Source organism: Misgurnus anguillicaudatus, chromosome 12, assembly GCF_027580225.2.
Source record: "Misgurnus anguillicaudatus chromosome 12, ASM2758022v2, whole genome shotgun sequence".
Classification (NCBI taxonomy): domain Eukaryota; kingdom Metazoa; phylum Chordata; class Actinopteri; order Cypriniformes; family Cobitidae; genus Misgurnus; species Misgurnus anguillicaudatus.
This window is the reverse complement of record NC_073348.2, coordinates 9,170,466-9,178,501: the sequence shown is the minus strand read 5'-3', so window position 1 is coordinate 9,178,501 and position 8,036 is coordinate 9,170,466. Positions and strand designations below refer to the sequence as shown.

Here is an 8,036-nt window from a genome sequence, read left to right as displayed (position 1 = left end):
AAATTAGGGCAGTCAAAAAATAAATCACAATTAAGCGCATACAAAATTAAAGTTTGTTTTTGCATAATATGTGTTCAACAGCCCAAAGTCAATTATTCCCCGCTTATACTACGCTTACTACACCTCAAGACAATGATCAGATGATATATTTAAAGGGATTCGTCCGTTTTTTGTACTTAAATCGTTATTGTGAGTAGGACTATTTCTTCTGTGCCTCATTCAATGGCTCTTTTGCTTGTTCTAAAACATAATTTTAAAGCTGACAATGAATAGCATTCTAATGTAGTTATTAATGTAGTTATAAGAGAGAGAGAGAGAGGGAGAGAGAATGATTGAGTTTTTAACAAAATTTTGAATGTTATACCCATGGTATGTATTGTTAGTTAAATCTACCAACACTTCTAACCATCAGTGATGCTATGAGTCAAAAGTGTGTTTGTAACAAACTTTTTTGTAATAATAACGTGTATTAACAAACACCATCACCAATACCACACACTACATAATAAAAATAAAGAGTAAAACTACCCAAATAAAGGAAACACTCGTTTTGTCATCTGCAGGATGATAAAACATGTTCAATAAAACATCAGAATCTTGTGAATTCTCAAAAACGAACAGTGGAGAATTGATAGAAATAAAGTCAAATTTTCAGGTTTGTCTAGTCAGTATGGTCCTAATGCTTATGAAATAGTTTTAGAGAATGTACATTTTAACAATTATCCAGCGAGAGCAAGCGAGTGAAGGAGAATGAAGTTCACGTCACTTGATTCTAATTATAGAGCAAGATAGGGAAAGAGAGAGAGAGTGTAACATCAACATACATAACAAAGGCAACTTACTTGATCCAGCATTCCTCTTGTGAGCATCCTTCATGCAGATCCTTATGCAAATGGTTTACATGCTGAGCCACCTAACATGCAAGGTAAAAGAGCACTTAATTAGCATAATGAGGAAGGAACTAGAAACATGATATTCATGGTATTTAAAACAACACAACACTTGGCAATACTAAATTTTCTGTTCAATCCATAGAGCACTTATTTTGAGTCTCCCCAGAGTGACCACCAAGGACAAATACGGCGTAAGTTACCTACAAATTAATATTTTAGGTTTACTTAAAAATCAATATGCTGCATATTCATGGCAACATACAGATCAGCATGTTATGCTCAAATATGACAGCGTGTCAATAAGGTTTAATCTTGTGCTAGTTGTAATATGCGTGGTTAGTCATTTTTGAGCAATGTTTGTAGCCAAACTGACAAGAAGCGTCATTGACTTCCATAGTAGTCTTTTAACCTATTATGGAACTCAATGGGGCCTCTGATCGGTTTGGTTACAAACATTACATAAAATATAATCCTTCATGTTCATCAGAACAAAAACATTTATACACATGAAAGCGAGTGAATTACAGAATTTTAATTTGTGTGAACTATCCCTTTAAGAACTTTATCTTAGTACCCTTTATGGTGGACCCCTAATTTTAGTTCTGACATGTTAAAGTTGTGTTCACACACCCATTGCTAGTCTAAGAAACTTGACCTCCACAGGGGTTAGATGTTTATGATTTGTGATTGTCATGTTATGCAGCATTTTTGCATTTAAGGTTCAGAAAAAAATGTGTTGCTGGAATCAAGACTAGTTTCGTTAGGACTCAGCATTAATTTTTAGTGTGTCAACTTGTAACAAGTGTTCAACTCACCTGCTTCATCTTTTTCAGCTCCAGTGGGTGTCTCTAAAGCAGATGCAGGTGGTTGGAGTGTTGATCCACCTCCAACAAAGAGCATTAATTAGTACATTGGGGGAGCAAACAGGAACAATTTTAAATTTTCATAACATTGTCACAAACAACATAACACTAGATATTACATTGTTATATTACATGTTAACGTTAGATTCAGAGAACACTTTCTGTCTCGAGACCCTCAGCTGATAATTCAGAAACAATACAGGAAGTTAACAAAAACTGACATTAGTTTTTATAATAACATAGCTGAATATATAGCTGAACACTGGACATTTAAGATTTGTTAGTCTTTTAGTTGGTTAAAACCAAAACTACCCCAAAAAATCCTTTAAAATCAGAACCCCTAGTTAATTTGGACTCTAAAACATTTGCCGCATAAACCTTAAGCCTCATTCAGACACCCAGCGACTTTCTCGCTGTGTGTACCTTGTCTCTTTTAATAAACGTTTCTAAATCTGTTTGTAATAAATAAATGAGTACCGTCTACTGCTGTAACTGACGAGAGAACAATGACACGAATTCCACAGCTTTTTTGCTTATTGGTAGTTGCTCCCGAAATTCGCTCATCATTTGCGTAAAGTTAAACTTTTTTTAACTTTCTCGCGTTGCTGGACACTTTCGCTCTGAGTGCCGGAAGTTGCCAAGCTTTTATTGAAATGAACAAGATTGTTTCGCTCTGCTGCTACTGGTCGCTGGATGTCTGAATGGGACATTAGAGCTTGTTTCTTGCTAAATGTAACAAATTGTCACATTGTGTGCTCATGATGATGTTATGTCTGGTTTTCTGTCAGGGTTGGACATGGAAGAGAGAGATGGAATAAAGACTAACAGGCAAGTTTAGTGAATTGTATAAACACAAGGTAGCTGATACCATGGGAAGCAGATCTCTGATGGAGAGCGCAGGTGAATATCATCACATATTTCTTTACTGTCACTGTAAATAACTTAAGTAACTTTCATCTACAAAAGCAAATGAATACAGGATCGAGTAGATGGGAATCCAGATGGAGTGGAAGAGAAATTGGTAATGAGTTAAGAGTTGCTGAGGAACAAGTGGTGATGATTAGTAATCAGGCGAGAGTGAACATTAAAGGCCGAGTCCACAATGTTTGAAAAACCGACATCTTTGCTGGGGTTGCATATGTGTGGGGCGGGTCCAAATTCTTTTGGGGTAGGGGTGTGTATGTTTAGGTGATTTTTAAATATCAACATTGGCTTTCAAACATTGTGCACTCTGCCTTTTAAGCCCGGAATACACTGCAGGATTTTTACCCTCCTATAATACCTTATTACACTGTGCGACATGGATCGTTTAAACTCAGGTACGACAAGCATGTAGACTGTACGATGATGACACGGAAGCTTAACGTCACCAGCATGCGCTCATAGTAAACAAATACCAGCGCGCAGATCGTAGCAGCAAACGCACTGTGCGGTGATCATGACCAATTTCAGACACTGTCAGAAAACCATCATAGGCTATCTCTGGACGCAAGACCGGGAAAACGGCCGTCTTTGAACCTCTCTTATTATACGACAGGACAGGGGTGTACAAAGTCGGTCCTGGAGGGCCAGCGTCCTGCAGAGTTTAGCTAAAACTTCTCTCACCACACCTGCCTCAAAGTATCTAGTCTGCCTATTAAGACCTTGATTAGCTGGATCAGGTGTGTTTGTTTAGGGTTGGAATAAAACTCTGCAGAGACACCAGCCCTCCAGGAGCAGGATTGGACATCCCTGACATAGGACCACCGATGAAAAGCCACGATAACAGAAATCGCGACGATTGTTTCACAATGGCAATCTTTCGTCTGGGACAGCCAATAATCATGCAGTGTATCCCGGGCTTAAGGGGAACTGGGTTGAGAGCCTGGTGATTGTGTGACAAGTGAAAATTACCTGATCAACAATTCCCAGCTCCAGTGGGCATCCTTATTCTGACCCTCATGCAGATGCTTTGAGTGTTGATCCACGTAAAATGCTAGGCATTTAAAAGCAACAAAACATTTAGTAATATAAAATGTTCTGTTTAATCCATAAAGGACTCATAAGCAAGCACTCACTAAGTTACCTAAAAAACATGAATAACATTCATTTATAAAAGCTTTTACGAAAAACCTAAATCAACAACTAGCACGAAGTGTCAAACAGATGCAGGTTTGATGATCCAATCAGCATTCAAAACTCCACAATAAAATGTATACTTACATGTACATCTGGTATAAGACAGACAAATTCAGTTATGAGTACTGTACCCAATTAATGTGCACACTTGTTGACTTCGATTTGATTTTCAGTTTAAAAATATAAAAATCATGCACTTAATAGTAAGGGCATTTAAAAAGCTACTCTACTAATTGAATTATCTTTGCTATTGCATCTACAGAAAATGCAGTCCTAATGATCCTAAGGCGAAAGCAAATAAAGACAAACCACCTGACTTCAGTGGCCCAGTCTCTTCAGGGAAGCAGCCACTTGTTACCACAAATGCGGATGGAGAGAGGAAGAAAATGGTGACTTTCCTCCAACCTTTACTGAAAATCTAGACAGGCTGGAGACAAAGGTTAACAAACTGAGTGTTTTTAACTGTCAACCCTACTTATTACTAAGGGATGTAAACATAAAATGCATTACAAATTATTATTTATGTTTAAATATTACTTTACATTTATATTTTTAAGGTGAACAAATAATCCATCAGTAGTGGACCAAACATGAAGAAAACAACATGGAAAATCTGTCCAGATGTTTGAAGAAGCAAGTAAGGAATCCAAATAAACAAATATCAGTATTTGTAGATTCAAATGTTGTAAGTTACACTATGTGACCCTGCTTGTGAAAACAAGGTTATACAGTCAAAAATCTAATTCTGAGATGAGCGTCAAAGTTTGATTTCCCCTATTAATGTCATTATGTTTTGAGCTTTGACATGGTTTCACTAAGCCAATATTTCACTGAATGTTCTTTACATTATGTTGGATGAATTTATGTAAAATCGGTAAATTACAAAAAGACTTAAGCTGGGTTTTCACAGGCGCACACACACACACACACACATGTACATGCATGGTCTTATCATTACAGCATAATCAGATACAACTGAGTATCGTTTACAAATAAGGATTTAATACAAATAGCAACCATAATACCGAAGACAAACAGTTTTAATTAAGCGATTATATTTTAGAAACGTACCCAAGACTCTGTTAAATGAACGATCAAGCCAAATTAACCACAGACAGTGGACATATCTAACTAGCTTCAGTAGCTAATCACATAATTGCCAGTTATCAACGCAATTTCTAGTTATTATTTAACTGATCCCGCACCAAACAGTTTACTATTTAAATTAATGATTATACCTTAAGCAAATGTTCCTGAAATCATGTTCATCAATGACGCTCTTCTTGGCATTGCTCATATGGTGTTGTTAGCAATAGCATACTTTTTTGCATACTGGCATGAACTTGACGCAAAGACGCACTTATCAGGGACTACACATAAACTTCCGGAATACTTTTATCCTTGTTCGACAACCAATTTCAAATTATAATAACTATAATTACAATGATAAATAAAAAGTATAAAATAATAAAGTTTATGAAATGAATTATGTCGTAAACAATTTTTGTAATGGTTTCTTTTAGAATGCACCTTCAGCTATACAGAATCTCGTCCTTCTGTCTTCTGCAGCAGACGCAGAAAAATCAGTTCAAGATTTCTTACTTGGCCTCAGAAAGTGGTTGATTTTAAATATGTTGTGGCTTTGTTGTTTATTGTGGATATGTTGGATTTACCGTATATATGCTTATTTGTAAAGTGTATTATATTTTGTGTTATGTGTTTATGTTTTACATACTCTCGTGTAACGTGATGCAATACATTTTTTCTTTGTTTAATTTTTAATAAATGTATTTCATAAAATCAACAACTCTCTGTTTTATCATAAGTTGAAAATAGTGTTTAAATTCTTATCGATGACATTGGTAATAGCATGCTGAATGTGTGAGAGTGAGAACATCTGGGAAAGAGCGGCTTACCGTCTTTCTAAGCTCTTCTAAAGATCTGGGAAAGAGCGGCTCCGCATCTTTTAAAGCTCTTCTAAAGATCTGTGAAAGAGCGGCTTGCCGTTCTAACATCTTGTAAAGATCTGGGAAACGGCGGCTCGCCATCGTTCTAAATAACATACATCTTGTAAAGATCTGCTGGGTGTCTTGCAAACAGCTGGGTCGGACGTCTCGGCGACGCCTTCCAGATGAGCAAACGCCCTAAATAATACGTCTTCCAGACGAAAAACAAGACATCGCGCAGACATCTCCACGATGTACGTGTGCTATCTGGGTACTGACTGCTTTACAGTTTTACAGGATCAAAGAAACAAATGACAAGTTTGTGAGATGCAGGGTACAGTACTGTAAAAAATAGGGGTAAAAATCCTCAGATCATCTCTCAAAAGTAAATTTTTTCATAAGTGAACATGTCAATCCCATCAAAATGGCAAGTCCGTGTGTCATTGTTCATGAACAAGACAGTCAAAATGTTGCCGTGTTGTCAATATACCAAGTGTACACATTTATGTGTCAGTATTTTTTGATGTAAACTGTGGATGACTTTACATTTTCACCTTTTTTCTGTAAACAAATTACACAAATTGTGATTTTTGAAAAAATTACAATACAAATAAAAAATTACAAAAAAAATCTGGATTGTCTTGGCAGGAATTTATCGATTCAGTTCACATTTACAAAAAACCAAAGAAAACATGCTTCATGCTTATAGTAACAGATTATGACACATATGGTCAACAATTTTGCATGACATGCCTTGCACAGTGAACTAATTCCTAAATGTTTATCAGACATTTTTACATAAACATCTGCTTGATTGTATCAAAGCGTTTGCAATTTGTCCAAAACAATGAGAGTTACACTGTAAAAATATACTCCCTGAGAACTATATGTTTGAACAATTTTTTTTTTTTTTTTTTTTTGGTGTAGTTTTACTCACTGTTTGATAGTGTATATAATTTCGATCACTTTGTTTATGGATTGAGAGCAGAGTTTGATTTTGAAGACAGGTAAAACTGTTTTGAGAACAGTGCTTGATTTTGAACACAGGTAAATCTGTTTTGGGGCGAAAGTTTCATTTTGCAAGAGGAGTCAGAGGTTTTGCAAATAGTGCTTGAAGATGAGGTTTTGTGTTTAACCCTCTGGGGTCTAAGAGGTTTTTAGGGGCCTGGAGAAGTTTTGACATGCACTGACATTTGTGCTTTTTTCAGTTGCTTAAAAACATAATAATGGCAAAAGTCTTATAACACTGTGTTCAGCACAAACTGGGCTACTATATTATATGATCAACATGTATGTACATGTTTGTATTTTTGAGAGAACATGTTTATGCGTGGTTTTTGAAAAAGCTAATTTTTTTAAGTGACTGATATAAGTCCAAAAAAAAACATACTAAACATGTTTTCCCAAGACTTTTCAAAACAGGATCTAGTAGTCTAGAGTTTTTTTCTTTAAAATGATGTGAAAATCATTCTGCTTACTCATTTACATTAGACAATATATTGATTTACAATTTCAAAGTCACTTTTTGGTTAGGAAGGCAATATGCAAGGAGGCTGGAAGCTCTTGAATAGTCTGTGATTGACAGCTGAAGAACAAAACACTTGCATAATGAGCTGCATAATGAGCCTTTAGGCAGTAAGACGACGCCTTGTTACATGTTTGTTTGTGAAAGCAACACAAAAGAAATGCCTTCCCATGTGTGATACTGCGTTAAATAAACTTACTGTGCAGAGATATACGCGAACAAACAGGGTTTTAGATGTGTTTAGATGCGTCTTAATACAAAAGTGCCTCAAATATGAGACATTGTGTGTGCGTTTGGCCGTCGACCGCGTCTGAGTGAAGCACAAAGAAAGCGCCTGTAACTTGTATTTACAGGCGAGAGAGCATATTTTACAAATTTACCACAAAGCGTGTCAAATATGAGGCATCGTGTGTTTGTGTTTGTGTGTGCGTTTGAACATCAATCCCGTCACACTGACGAAGCACACACTCGCGTCTGTTTGGAGATAACTTTATGCGCGAGTAAACAAGTAGATGTGATATTTGCAATCGCACCTTTTATAAGAATACCACAAAGCGCGTCAAATATGAGGTATTTGTGTGTGCGTTTGGACGTCGATCGCGTCTGTTTGATGAAGCACACACACTCGCGTCTGGAGATAACTTAAGTTACAGTCTGAGTAAACAAGTAGATGTCATGTCACCAACACTTG

The 8,036-nt window shown here is 36.4% G+C and overlaps 2 long non-coding RNA genes across 2 annotated transcripts; one reads left to right on the top strand and one right to left on the bottom strand.

The window, feature by feature from the left end:
* The first annotated feature begins 1,736 nt into the window (after nucleotides 1-1,736).
* LOC129446141 (uncharacterized) lies at nucleotides 1,737-5,681 on the top strand. Its single transcript, XR_012372442.1, has 4 exons — nucleotides 1,737-2,656; nucleotides 4,137-4,313; nucleotides 4,432-4,511; nucleotides 5,398-5,681. It is a non-coding gene; the product is annotated as an uncharacterized lncRNA (long non-coding RNA).
* On the bottom strand, nucleotides 3,650-5,256 carry LOC129446140 (uncharacterized). Its single transcript, XR_012372443.1, has 3 exons — nucleotides 5,113-5,256; nucleotides 4,187-4,301; nucleotides 3,650-3,731 (listed from the first exon to the last, which is right to left on the bottom strand). It is a non-coding gene; the product is annotated as an uncharacterized lncRNA (long non-coding RNA).
* Nucleotides 5,682-8,036: the final 2,355 nt, after the last annotated feature.